Below are 14,807 nucleotides of genomic sequence, written 5' to 3' on the forward strand. Positions count from 1 at the left end.
TTTTTTTCTTGATGAGACTGGTTGAAGATTAATCAGTCTCGTTCATCTTTTCAAAGAACCAGCTCTTGGGTTCCTTGATCTTTGTGTGTTTTTCTTAGATTCTATTTCATTTGTTTCTGTTCTAATCTTTAATATTTACTTACTTCTGCTCACTTCTGCTTACTTTGTTTGTTGTGATTTTTTGAGTTCCTTTAAGTGTAAATTAGATTGTTTATTTGAGGTTTTTCTTTTTCTTTATTATATATTTTTGGGGGATAGGCCTATAATGGCATGAATTTCCCTCTGAGGTTTTCTTTTCCTGTGTTTCACAGAATTTGGATTGTTGTATACCAATTTTCTTTTGTTTAAAGGTATCTTTTGATTTTCTACTTGATCTTGTTGTTGAGCCATTCATTGTTTAACAAAGCTTCCATGACTTTGCATGATTTTCGGTGTTCATCTTGTGATACATTGTGGTCAGAAAAGATGCATGATATGATTTCAACCTTCTTAAATTTATTGAGACTCGCTTGTGTCCTAACATGTGCTCTATCCTAGAAAATGTTCCTGTGTACTTGAAAACTATGTATATTCTGCTGCTTTGGGATAAAATGCTCTAAAGATATCAATTAAATCCATTTGATCTAGTGTGCCATCTAAAGCTGCTTTCTCCTTGTTGGTTTTCTCTCTGGAAGGTCTATCCATTGAAGTCAATGGGGTATTAAAATCCCCATCTATAACTGTATCTCTGTAGATCTGGCCCTTTATGTCCATAAAGATTTGCTTCACTTATTTAGGTTCTCCTATGTTGGGTGCATACATTTTTAACTAGGGTTATATCCTCTTGTTGGGTCATTCCTTCTATTATTATGTAGTGTGCTTCTTTGTCTCTTACTATAGACTTGGTTTTCAAGTCTATTTTGTCAGATGTAAGTACTGCTACCCCAGCTTTTATTTCTTTCCATTTGCATGACATATCTTTTCCCATCCCTTTACTTTTATTGTGTGTGTGTCTTTCAATCTGAGATGGGTCTCTTGGAGGCAGCATAAATGTGGGTATTGTTTTCTTGTCCATTCAGCTACACTATGTCTTTTGGTTGGAGCACTTAAGTCATTTACATTTAAAGTGATTATTGATAGATGTATATTTAGTGTCATTTTATTGTTAGACTATTTTATTCTGTTTTTTTCCTACCTTTTTTCACTTCTTTTTTCTTAAAGCAGGCACTTTATCATTTGTTGCAGTAGTGGTTTGGTGTTAACAAACTCCTTTAGCTTTTTCTTGTCTCCTTATTTCTCCTTTGATTTTAAATGATAGCCTTGATGGGCTTTGGTTATAGGTCCTTGCTTTTCATCACTTTGAGTATTTCATGCCACTCACTTCTGGCCTGAAATATTTCTGTTGAATAATTAGATGACACCTCATCAGTGCTCCTTTGTATGTGACCGCCTTTTTTCTCTTGCAGCTTTTAGGATTCTCATCTTGTCTTTAAGCCTTGTCATTTTAATTATGATGTATCTTGATGTAGGCTTCTTTGGGTCCAATGTGTGTATCTTTTTCCTTCACAAAATTAGGGAAGTTTTCAGTCATCTTTTCTTCACATAGGTTCTCAATCCCTTACCCACTCTCTTCTTCTAGTATTCCCATGATGCAGATGTTGTTACATTTCATACCATCCAAAATGTTTCTTAAGCCCTCCTCTCTTTTTTAAAAGATTTTATTTATTTTTAAACAGAGGGAAAGGACAGGAAAAGAGAGGGAGAGAAACATCAATGTGTAGTTGCACTTGTGTGGCCCCTACTGGGGACCTGTCCCACAACCCAGACTTGTGCACTGACTGGGAATCCAACCAGTAACCCAATTAGTTCACAGACCAGACCTCAATCCACTGAGCCACACCATCCAGGGCTCCTCATTTAAAAATAAATATATTTCTTCTTGTTGCTGCTCTGCTTGGGTGTTTACATTTTTTAGGTTGTCTTCCAAATCACTGATTCAGTCCTCTGCTTCATCTAACTTACTGTTTATACCTTCCAGTGTATTATTCATTCCAGATATTACATTCTTTATTTCTAACTTTTTTATCATTCCTATATCTTTTTTCTTGCTGTTGAGTATCCTTAAGATCATTACTCTAAACTCTCTATCTGATAAAGTGTTTACCTTTATATCATCTAGCTCTTATTCTGGATAATTCTCTTGTTCTTTCACCTGAGGTCTATTTGTCTTCCCATTTTGTCTCCTTCTTTGTATTTGCTTCAATGAATTAGGAAGATCTGCAAAAACTCTGGTGTAAGCCTTTATCAGGTGCTGCTTGTGACTGGCCCTGTCAACATGTTTGGAGCTATCAGCAATCTGCAGTGTATGCAGAAAGAACCAGGGTGGGCACTAAGGCAGGCTTTTATCAGCACCAGTCCCTGGGGAGGATGAGCTGAAGTTTCATAGAGCTTCTGGAGATCCACCTCAGTTATTAAACTAAGCAGTGATATAGCCTCGAGCTGTAATCAGCAATCAGAGTTAAGCTCCACAGGGTGGGACAGAGTAATTCCTGCATGTGGGGCTGTTGCTTCCCCTGGGGCTTATGCCATTTAGAGAGGAGTGCTTTGTCTGAGGAAGGTGGGTTCTGCAGTATGGGGAGTGACTGAGCACAGGGATCCTGGTAGCTGTTCCTTCAGTTCTCTCTCAAGTCACCATTCCCACAATCTCCTCAAGTGTCTCTAGTCCACTCTGCTCTCCCTCTGATGAAGCCCATGGTAAGTGGCTGCAAACAAAATTGTGTGTGTTGGCCCTTTAAGAGGCTCTCTGCATCTCCAGCAGTCAATCCCTGGCAGACAGAAACTCTGCTACTTTTCACAGCTGTATGTTATTTGAGTTCCTTTCTGGATCTAGTGCTGTAGGCTGGGGAGCCCAACTTGAAGTTTAGACTACACACTTCTCAGAGGGAGCCCCCCAGCTGCAGAAATATCCATCTGGAACATCAGCTGCCACCCCTGGGAGCCCAGCCAGCCCTCTTGTGACTCCTCCACACTCCCTACCAGTCTCACTGTGGTAAAGTGGTCTCTTCCATCTGCCATGGTTATAAGGCTTCACTCCAGCTATTGTTCAGTTGTTTATTCAGGATGACTTCTCTACAATTTAGTAATTCTAGATTGGTCCTGGGAGGAGGTTAGTGTAGCTTCTACTTCCTCCTCCACCATCTTGGATCTTCCAGTTTCTGCTTGAAATTATTTTGGGTATATACCCAGAGGATGAATTGCTGGAACAAATGGTAATTGTATTTATTCCTTTATTTTTAATTTATTATTAATTTGAGGTAGAGAAATCAATTTGTTGCTCTACTTATTTATGTGGTCTGTATATGCTTTCTGTATATTTATATATTCTGTATATGCCCTCACCGGAGCTCTAACCCCCAACCTTAGTGTATCAAGATGACATTCTAACTAACTGAGCTACCCAGCCACGGTGATATTTATTTATTTTTTTAAGAACTGTCATACTGTTTTTTTTTCATAGCATCTCCACCATTTTGCCATCCACTAATATTGCACAAAATTTCCAATTTTTCCACATCCTCATCAACACTTCTTAGTTATTATTATTTTTTTTGGTAATAGCCACTCAAATGGGTGTTAAATGGTATCTCATTGTGGTTTTGATTGCAATTTTCTAATGCTCAGTAATGTTGAGGTATCTTTTCATGTACTTATTCATTGGAAGTTAAAAAATACTTTTGTGTATTTGTTTTATTTTTGTATGTGTAGATGTGCATTTGAAACTTGGGCTTGAATCATTTAAGTCAACAGACAGTACTGGAGGTGCCCAAATGCTGGAGTACTTGGAGACATCTAGATTAAATGCCTCTTACCTCATGTCCCTACCTTTCACCATGGCAAGTAATTCGGCTAATCATGTGTTTTACTAAGTATACTTATCTACACACTCTTGTTTAACTCATTTCCCTAGGTCTTAAAATAGAGCTGGTTTTGGGTATGCAGATTTCCTTTACTTACTTGCTTCTATCACCTACCAGCCTCTTTTTTAAAGGGAAAATAGACACCTAGAGGCCTGTGCCTCCAAATGATACATTAGAAGAGATCATGTCAACAATGGGGCATCTAGAAATAGTTGAGAAAATATAGGCCTGGAAGGGAACAATCATGTACTTCTAGACTCTAATCCCATCTCCCCTGTTATCTCCAGGCAATGTAAATGGCTTATATCCTCTACAGGAATGGTGGAGAAAATGGCATTTCTGCCTTGTGAATTTTGGGACCACCTAAATTGTCTTCCTTTTTCTCTCTTGACTTTTTTGCATATTTACCTTCTTCTTCTGGTGTTTTGGAGTTAAGGTACAGAACTCTGAAGAAAGGGTTGGGAAGACAGAGGCACAGAGGGATATGTTGTATATGTTGGTGGAAACTTTAGCTTTGGTGGAAATAAGACCATTTTAATATGCCATTCTAACAACTGGAAAATCAAAAGTAAAATGTTGATGAGGCTATCTGTTACCTGAGGAAGAGAAAATGGAGGAAGCCTTGCCCATCTTTCAGGTCTCAAAACCAGAACATTAAATATGCAGCAAGTAAAGGAATATTTATTCAGTGACGGTAAGAGAACAATAGGATGTTCATTTACATGTCAGAAGTTGTGCATTGGATGAAAACTACATATGTGTATTTGGGCAGGGCCACCACCTTCAGGTGAGTGTAATACCCTACTCCAGGGGATGTCATTCACATAACATAAAACATGGTTGTCACTTTCTTCAGTAGAATAGTGCACATATTATAAGATGTGGTGGCTATGGTGAAGTGAGTGTATATAGCTGCATACACTATCTTCCCACTACTGGGCTACCTCACTTGACTCATAAACAGTTCTTGTCGAACAAGTGCTAGGAAATTAGAGCTCCTAGAGAAAGTTACCCATGGAGGTTTTCTAAATATTTATATATCCTTGTGCAAAGGAGGTGTGCCTACACAAGTGTAAAATGTGTGGTGAGGATGTGGCATCCCTCTTTGTGCATTAAGAGCTTCTACAGTTTGCAGATCCCAAGTATTTCATATGCCCCACTATTCTTTCCTAGCAACATTCCTCATAGTTCCCAAGCTTTTCTTTTGTCCTTTGGGGTTTCTCAAATTCTCTCCTGGCTCAGAATATTCCTTTAATACCTAAAGTTTTGTGTATTTGCCATCTCACGATTGAGGACAAATCTTTCCTCAAGGGTTCACTCCCTACCTTGGAAAAAGTTACACATTTACTTCCCAAGCATGTGTATGTAAACATTACATATGCATATACCCACTCTCACAGTCAATCCCCACACCACTATCCATGTCCCAGGGTCATTCATACATGTTTTTTGACTTCTCTTTCTTTCTACAGCCCCCCCTCCCACTTTCCTCTGGCAACTGTCAGTCTGTACCATGTTTCCATGTATCTGATTCTGTTTTGCTCATTAATTCATTCTGTTCATTAGATTATTCTTATAAGTGAGATCACAGTGGTATTTGTCTCTCACCAATTGGCTTACTTCACATACCATAATAGTCTCCAGTTCTATTCATGTTGTCCCAAGAGGTAGGACTTCTTTTTCCTGCTGCATAGTATCCTGTTGTGTGAATGTACCATAATTTTTCAATCCACTCATGTACTGTTTACAATGCTTCACTATTGTAAGTAGAGCTGCTATGAATATAGGGGTGCATAAATTCTTTTGATTTGGAGTTTCAGAAATGTTAGAGTATATTCCCAGTAATGGAATCACTGGGACATAGGCAGCTCCATTTTTATTTTTTTGAAGAAATTGCATACTGATTTCCACAGTGACTGTACCACTCTGCATTCCCACAAACAGTGCACTAAGGTTCCCTTTTCTCCACATCCTCACCAGCATTTGTTTGATGATTTATTAATGATAGCCATTCCAACAAGTATGAGAGGATATCTCATTGTAGTTTTAATTAACTCCTGTTTGATAGCTAGTGATGCTGAGCATTTTTCCCTGTGTCTATGGGCCATCTCTGTGTCCTCCTTGGAGAAGTCTCCATTAGGATCTTTGCCCATTTTGTAGTTGGGTTGTTTTTCTAGTGTTGAGATTATGAGTTATTTATATATTTTGGAGATTAAACCCTAGTCTGATGTATCACAGGCATATATGTTCTACCATACCATTGGTTTTCTTTTCATTTTGATGATGCTTTCTTTAGCTATGAAGAAACATTTTAATTTGATGCAGCCCCATTTGTTTATTTTTTTCCTTCATTTCCCATGCCCTAGGAGATGTGCTGACAAAAATATTGCAATGTGTAATGTTGAAATTTTACTGCCTATGTCTCCTACTGGTACTTTTATAGTGTCAGGGCTTATATTTAAATCCTTTATCCATTTTGAGTTTATTCTGGCCTATGGTGTAAGGTGGTGCTATAGTTTCTTTTTTCTTTTTATTTTTTTGGCATGTACCAGTCAAGTTCTCCCAATACTGTTATTGAAGAGACTGCTTTTACTCCATTGAATGTTTGTGCCCCTGTTGTCACACATTAATTGACCAAGAGACATGGCTTTATTTCTGGCCTCTCAATTCTGTTTCATTGATCTATTTGTCTTTTCTTATGCCAGTATCAGGCTGTTTTGATGGCAGTGCTTTTGCAGTATCCTTTGATACTGTCTGTGCTTTGTAATCCCTCCTGCTTTGTTCTTTCTCAGGATTGCTAAGGCTATTCATGGTCTTTTTCGGTTCCATATGAAATTTTGGGAAATTTTCTCTAGATCTGTGTACTATATAGTGCTTTGGCTAGTATGCAGATTTTAATGGAGTTAATTCTTGCAATTAATGAACACAATGTATCATTTACTTGTATCTTCATAATTTTTTTCTTCAGTGTTGTATAGGTCTTTCTGAGTGGAGGTCTTTTACTTCCTTCTTTTGATTTATCCCTATGTACTTTATTTTTCTTGGTGATATAATAAATGGTTTTTTTTTCATACTTTCTTTTTCTTATAACTCATTGCTGGTGCACAAGAATGCCATCAATTTTTGTATATCAACTTTGTGTACCACTATGTTGCTGAATTCACTTACTAGGTTGAGTAGTATTTTGGGGGAGACTATAGGGTTTTCTATTCAAACTATCAAGTCATCTGCAAATAATGACAGTTTTGCTTCGTCCTTTACAATTTGGATGACTTTTTCTTGGTTACTTTATTTATTTGTTTGTTTGTTTGTGTATTTATTTATTTATTTATAATTGTTATTCAAATACAGTTGCTTCCATTTTCTCCTCAGCACTCCTCTCCACCCTCTTTTCCTTGTCTTATTACTGTGGATAAATTTCCAGTACTATGTTGAATAAGAGTGGTGAAAGCAAACACCCTTGTCTTGTTTCTGATCTTAGGAGGAAAACTTTTAGTTTTTGCCTGTTGAGTATGATGTTAACTGTAGGTTTCTCATACGTGAACTTTATTATGTTGAGGCATGCTCCCTTTGTTCCCACTTTGTTGAGAATTTTTATCATAAATGCCTGCTGTACTTTATAAAATGCTTTTCAGCATCTATTTTTATGATAATGTGATTTTTGTCTTTCATTTTTTAAAAGTGTTGTATTACATTCATTTGTGAATATTATACCATTCTTGAATTCTTGGGATGAATCCCAGTTGATCATGGTCTAAGATCTTTTTAATGTATTGCTGGATTCTGTTTGCCACTGTTCTGCTGTGGACTTTAGCATCTATGTTCATCAGCATTATTGGCCTATAGTTTTCTTTCTTTGTTGTGCCTTTATCTGGTTTTGAAATTAGGATAATACTGGCCTCATAAAAAGAGCCTGGGAATATTACCTCTTCTTGATTTTTTTTTTTTGGAATAGTTTGAGAATTATTGCAGTTAACTCTTCCCTAGATATTTGGTAAAATTCCCAAGGGAAGACATCTGATCCAGGGGTTTTGTGTGTCAGGAGTTTTTTTTTTTTTTTATTAGTACTTTGATTTCACTAAATGTTGTAGGCCTATTCAGGCTTTCTCATTTTTCTTGACTCAATTTTGGAGGCTTGTATGTTTCTAGAAATTTGTACATTTTCCTAAAGTTATCAAATCGCTTGACATATAGTTATTCTTGGCAATTTGTTATAATATTTTGTATTTCTGTAGAATAGGTTATAATCTCTCCTCTTTCATTCCTGATTTTATTTATTTGGGCCCTCTCTCTTTTTTCTTGATGAGTCTGGTTAAGGGCTTGTCTATTTTGTTTATCTTTTCAAAGAACCATATCCTGGATTTTTCAATCCTTTGAATTTTTCTTTTAATCTCTGTATCATTTAATCCTTCTCTGATATTGATTTTGTTCCTTCTCCTTACTCTGGGCTTCCTTTGTTGTTGTTTCTCTATTTTTTATATATGTAGGGTTAGGTTTTTTTTTTTCTTTGAGATATTTTCTATCTTGTTTAGGTAAGCCCATATCACTATGAACTTCCCTACTGAGGACTGCCTTTGCTATGTCTCATGGGTTTGGGGATGTTGCATGTTCATTTTCATTTTTTTCTAGAAACTTTTTGATTTCTTCCTTGATCTCATTGTTAAGATGCTCATTATTTAATAGCATGTTATTCAGTTTCCTTGATTTTGAATGTTTTTTAGTTTTTTTTTTTTTCCTTGAGGTTGGCTACCAGTTTCTAGCCATTGTGATATGAGAAGATGCTTGAAATTATTTAAATTTTCTTGAATTTGTTGAGACTTATTTTGTGTCCTGTCATGTGGTCTATCTTTAAAAATGTTCCATGTGCATTTGAAAAGAATGTATATTTTTGTTTCTTTCAGGTGAAAGGTTCCGTATATATCAATGAAATCCATTTAACCTAGAGTGTTGTTCAATGTCTCAGTACAGTATTGAATCTTTGCTTGGAAGATATATTCATTGTTCACAATGAGGTGTTAAAATCTTCTACTGTGAGTGTGTTGCTGTGGACATCTTTCTTTTAATCCTCCAATTTTTTTCTTATATATTTAGTCACTCCTATGGTGGGTGCACATATGTTTACAAGGGTTATACCCTCTTGTTGGAACACTACCTTAAGCATTGTATAGTGACCTTGTTTGTCCCTTGTTGTGGTCACTGTTTTGAAGTCTATTTTATCTGATATAAGTATTGCTACACACTACCCAGATTTTGTATGCTCATTTGCTTGAAATATTTCTCCATCCCTTCACCTTTAACCTGTGTAGAACTTTTGATCAGAAGTGGGTCTTTTGTGGACAGCATGTATGTGGATCATGTTTTCTTATCTACTCAGCTATCCTGTGCCTTTTAAAAAAGATTTTATTTGTTTGTTTGTCTGTTTGTCTGTTTATTTATTTATTTATTTATTTATAGAGGGTACAAGAGAGAGGGGAGAGAGAAGGAGAGAAACATCAATGTGTGCTTGCCTCTTGAGAGAGCAAATGTCCCTTTACTGGGGACCTGGCCCAAAACCAGGCGTGTGTGCTAGACTGGGAATTGTGCCTGCAACCCTTTAGTTCACAGGCTATCACTCACTCCACTGAGCTATATCAGCTGGGGATACACTATGCCTTTTGATTGGAACATTTAATAGATTTACATTTAAGGTTATTATTAATAGGTACTTCTTCATTGCCATTTTTCCCTTTGTACCTGTGCTCCACTCTCTCTATATATTTCTTCTTCTTAAAGCAGACCCTTTAGTATTCCTTGCAGTGCTGGCTGTGTGATAATGTACTCTTTTTTTTTTTTCTTGGAAGCTCTTTATTTCACCTTAAATTTTAAATGAGAGGTTTGCCAGATACAGTAGTCTTTGTTGTAGGCCCTTGCTTTTCATTACTTGTCCTTTCTGGCTTGTAGTATTACTGTTGAGAAATTATCTGATAGCCTTATCAACTCTCCCTTGTATATTACCATATGTCTCTCCCTTGCTACATTTAAGATTTTCTCTTTGTTTTTAAATTTTGCCATTTAAAAATGTATTTTATTTATTTATTTATTTTAGATATAGGGGGCTAGAGGGAGAAAGAAAGAGAAACATCTGTGTATGATTGCCTCTCACCCACCACCTACTAGGCACCTGGTCTGCAACCCAGGTATGTGTCTTGACTGGGAATTGAACCAGCAAACTTTTATTCACAGGCTGGCACTCAATCCACTGAGCCATGCCTGCCAGGATAATTTTGCCATTTTAATTAGTGTCTTGGAGTGAGTTTCTTTGGATTCATCTTAATGGAAACCTTCTGTACTTTTTCAACTTTCATGACTTTTCCCCTCACCAAGTTAGAAATTTTTTTGACATATTTTCAAGCAGGTTTTATATACCTTGCTCCTTTTCTTCACCTGGTATTCTTATGATTCAAATGTTGTTATATCTCATGTTGTTCTGAATCTCCCTTAAGCCATTCTCATTCTTTTTGAGGCTTATTTCATTTTTTTTTGCTCTGACATTTTTTTTAAACCTTGTCTTCAAATTTGGTGATTCAGTCTTCTGCTTCTACTTCATCTAGCTGTCTTTAATTCCTTCTAGTGTATTCTTCATTTCAGATACTGTAGTCTTCATTTCCTCCTCATTCTTAGCCATAGTTTCTATAGTCATAATGCTGTAGTTCCCACTAAGTTCCTTGTACCAGCCATATAGTTCTTTGTAGTTCTCATAGAGTGCCTTGAGCATCCTTATAACCATTATTTTGAAATCTATGTCTGATAGATTGCTTGCTTTGATTTCATTTAGCTCTTTCTCTGAGGATTCCTCCCCTACTTTCAATTGGGGATTGTTTCTTCACCTTACCAGTTTAGGTGTCACTTTTTGTTTGCTTCTGCATCTTGTATTGCTCAGGCTTTGACAGCCTGTTTTTGTGGGTTAGCCTTCTGTGGTAGGAGCTCTGTGGGACTCCGTGGTGCAGTCTCTTTTATCTGTTGATATGAATGCTCTGGGGAATGCCCTTTATTCACTTTAAGCGGGATCTCTTGATGTACATGGGCTTTGATTATTAGTGACTCATTCATTTGTGGGTTCTCCTCTTCAGCTGGCTGAAGGGAATTCACAAACCCTGCCATGTCTTGTATGGTGTTATACAGGTGCTGGCAGAGCAAAGCAAAACTAACCAGAAAACCAAACACACAGCAACAAAAATGCTCCCCTACCACATAAGCAGTATTAACAGTGAAGGAGCAAAGATTAACGAATGTGGGAAAAGATTAAGAATATTATAAGATAGGAGAAAAGAATACAAGATGACTAAAGGAGAGGAACTGTTTTTGACAAGAAAGATGAAAGAGAAACAATAAGAGTAGGGATTAGAAAAAATACCAAGAAAGAGAGAAAATACAATTTTAAATAAAATTGTAAAAGGAAAAGGAGCCATGGATGGTGTGGCTCAGTGGATTGAGTGCTGACTTGTTAAACAAGGGGTGGCTAGTTCAATCCCCAGTCAAGGTACATTCCTGGGTTACAGGCTAGTTCCCCAGTAGGGGGTGTGTGAGAGGAGACCACTCACTGATGATTCTCTCCTTATCTTTGTCTCTCCCTTCCCCTCTCTTGAAAAATTAAATAAATAAAATCTTAAAAAATAAAAAATAAGAAAGGAAAGGAGATGAAAAATGAAGGAAGAAAAGGGAACAGTATAGTATGAGTTTTGAAATAAACTTTAAAAAATAGTGAACCAATAGGAACAAAATTAAAGTAAAATGACAGTAGGGTCAATAACAATGACAGATGAGGAAAGATTAATAAATGTGGAAAGAGAATAAGAATGATATAAGAAAGAAAAAAGAATATGAGATGTTCACAGTAAAGAAATATGATTTTGAGAGGACAGAGTGAAGAGAAATAATAAGAGTAAGGAATAGAATTCAGACTAAGAATGGGGTAAAATAAAACTATAAGCTCAAATAAACACAACTAAGAAAAAGGCAAAATGAATTAACAATGGAGGAGAGTAACCAATCAGATTTGAAATAAAAAAAAAATAGTGAACAAATAGGAATAAAATTGAAGAAAAGCACCAATAACCACAATATCCATGCCAAACAAGTAATGATTAATAAAGGTAGAAAGAAAATAAGAATAATATAAGAAAGCTAAATCTAATGTGAGCAGCCTAAAGGAAAGAAAAATAATTTTGGGAGGTTAGAAGGAGAAGAAATAGGAAGAGTAAGAAGTAGGAACAAGGTGTAGAAAGGGGGAAAATAAAATTTAAAATGAAAATAAGAAAGGGAAAAAAAAAAGAAGGCAAAATGGAGTAAGGCAAGGGAAGGGTACAATGTGAGATTTGAAATAAAAATCAAATAAAATATATACAAATATAAATAAAAAGAATAAAGTATAAAATACAAAAATAGTGAATTAGTTGGAATATAATTGAGGAAAAAGAATAAATGTTAAAAGGCTATGCAAGGCAAAAAATAACACAAATTCTGAAGATGAACAATGTGGAATTCATCTCTGCCAAGTTTGGTGTTTGTCTTCTGTCTTCTCTTTCTGGATCTGCCTCTGGCTTTTTATCAGCTCAAGTTCCCCTGAAGGGTCATCTAACTTCTGGCGGCATGGCATGTACCACCTTCACCTGCCTCTAGAGGGTGCTTGTATTGTAAGAAAGAGAGTTGGAACCCTGGGTCTCCCTCTGGAGGCACTGCTCAGTCTTCTGTGAAGACTGTTGGTGTGCTCCCCTGACCCTATTCTATCCATGTTGGTCTGTCCCAGCCTATTTCCAATAAAGTATAGGTTCTGATAAACTAGCTGTTCATTTCAAGGGAGAAGACAATCTGTGTAAGAGAGTCAGCTCTTTCCTGCTTGGTGCTAATGGCAGCTCTGTATGTGAACTGAAACTTGGCAAGGTCTTGATTCCCCTTTCTGCTCCAAATTTTTATCTCCCTGCCTTGCTCTCCTCAGTGGAATAGGGCTCCAGTTTATTTTATCTCCTCAAGAGAAGTACAAAATGAGCCCTTTTGGCGTTTCTCTTCCTATTTCTCTTCTGTGGATATACACCCTGCAGGAAATCCTTGAGCCTGTCCTGTCTGTTCTGCAGAGCTTTCCAGATGGATACAGTGATTGCAGTCTTACAGGATGTGGAAGCTGGGTATATCCTTCCCTTCTCAGAGGTTTGAACTGTGACCAAGAAGGGGGCCCTGCCTGGCTGTAAATAATCTCAGGTGCTCAACTTTTGCTCATCTAATTCCCAGCCTACTGCCCTTGCAGTAGACCCAGTCCTGAACATTGTTTTGCATAGCCCTTGGCATACTAGCTGCTCTGGACTGGGGCCCCAGCATCCCTTTGCTATGGAACTTTCTGATCTCCCTCTCCAGCTGTATTCAGTGAGAACAAACTGTGCTTTCAATCTTGTCCCTTTGCTTGTAGCTGCCCACAAGGTCCCTGCCCAGCATGCTCCAGCTCCCCTTTTAAAAAGTCTCTCTGCTTATTATCCCCTCTCACCTCCCCTTTGGTTACTGTCAGTTTGTTAATTTCAATGTCTCTGGTTATGTTTCGCTTGCTTCTTTGTTTTATTGATTAGGTTCCACTTAAAGGTGAAAAGGGGGAAGGGTTTTCAGGAACAACAATAAAGTACACATAGACAAAACCACTGGGGGGGGATTAAGGAAGGGAGATAGGGATGGCTACATTTGGTGGGAAGTGGTGGAGGGAAAATGAAGACAACTCTACTTGAATAACAATAAAAATAAATAAGCATTTTTAAAAAGAAATGAAAAAAAAAACTATCTCTGTGGCTCACCCATTGTAATACTTACTTAACTGTCCAGTTATTTATGCATACCACATTCCCAAAGAGCTAAATGTCTCTCAGGTTCAAAACTGGCCTCAGCCAGCCTCCCTCTGACCCAGGTGCAGCCTCTGATCCTTTTGGGAGATGGAATCCCTCTCTCTCTCTGGCATTCTCCCTGTCAGGATTTGGTGCTGCAGCTAGGGATGTGCTGTTCACTCTGTGTGTATAGTCTGGATCTCCCCGATTTTGTATATTCTCTCAAGTCACTCCTGGCCTGGGTCTGTGGGTTCTGTGGGGGATTTTCTCTTCCATTTATAAAAATCTCATTATCGTCAAGGCAAAGTGTCTTCTGTACTCCTTAGCTTCCAAACTTCATACCAATTAAAATTCCATTGATCAGGTTACTACTTGGAAGATCAGCTGACAATCTGAATTGGGAAGCTAAAGCAAGGGGACTCAGTTTCCACCTACTTTGTCCACCATCTTCTCTGAAAGTGTATTTTTTTGAATTATTTGATTTTGATTTAAATCTGGTTATCTTTGCTTGATTCTGATTTGGTTTTTACATATGTGCTTCATTTCATTTCTTCTGACAGGTACTTTGGAGTTTTAGTTTTGGTTGTGTGTCTCTGTGTGTGTTTATGTGTGCATTTTTTCTGTTTTTTAAACAATTTGTATGATTTGTGGCTGGTGAATATTCATTTTTTTCCCTTGATATGTATGTGGGCCTTTTAAAGATTTGTCTCATAGATATTTATATGTTCATTGTACGTGGGTTTTAGTTTATGCAAGTTGTGAGAGTTTGTTTTGGTTTTGTATGATTTGTCTCAGTGTCTGTTTATTATTGCGTGGTTTAGAATTTCCAGTATATTTTCATATTGACATATTCATGTATAGTGTTTGTTTGGACTTTGGTGTAGTTTTATTTATTTTTTAATACTGTTTATTGAGCTGGGTTTATGCAGAAAAATATTGGTAGGGTTTTTAAAATATACTACTGGGTTTGTTTTACAATTGATTTATCTGTGCCTTTTGTTCTAATTGATTTTTTATTGTTTATAAAGGTTTTGGTATACTGTGGTATAAACTGTTTAGTTAGAGATGGATT

The sequence above is a fragment of the Phyllostomus discolor genome, chromosome X (assembly GCF_004126475.2).
Source record: "Phyllostomus discolor isolate MPI-MPIP mPhyDis1 chromosome X, mPhyDis1.pri.v3, whole genome shotgun sequence".
NCBI classification, from domain to species: domain Eukaryota; kingdom Metazoa; phylum Chordata; class Mammalia; order Chiroptera; family Phyllostomidae; genus Phyllostomus; species Phyllostomus discolor.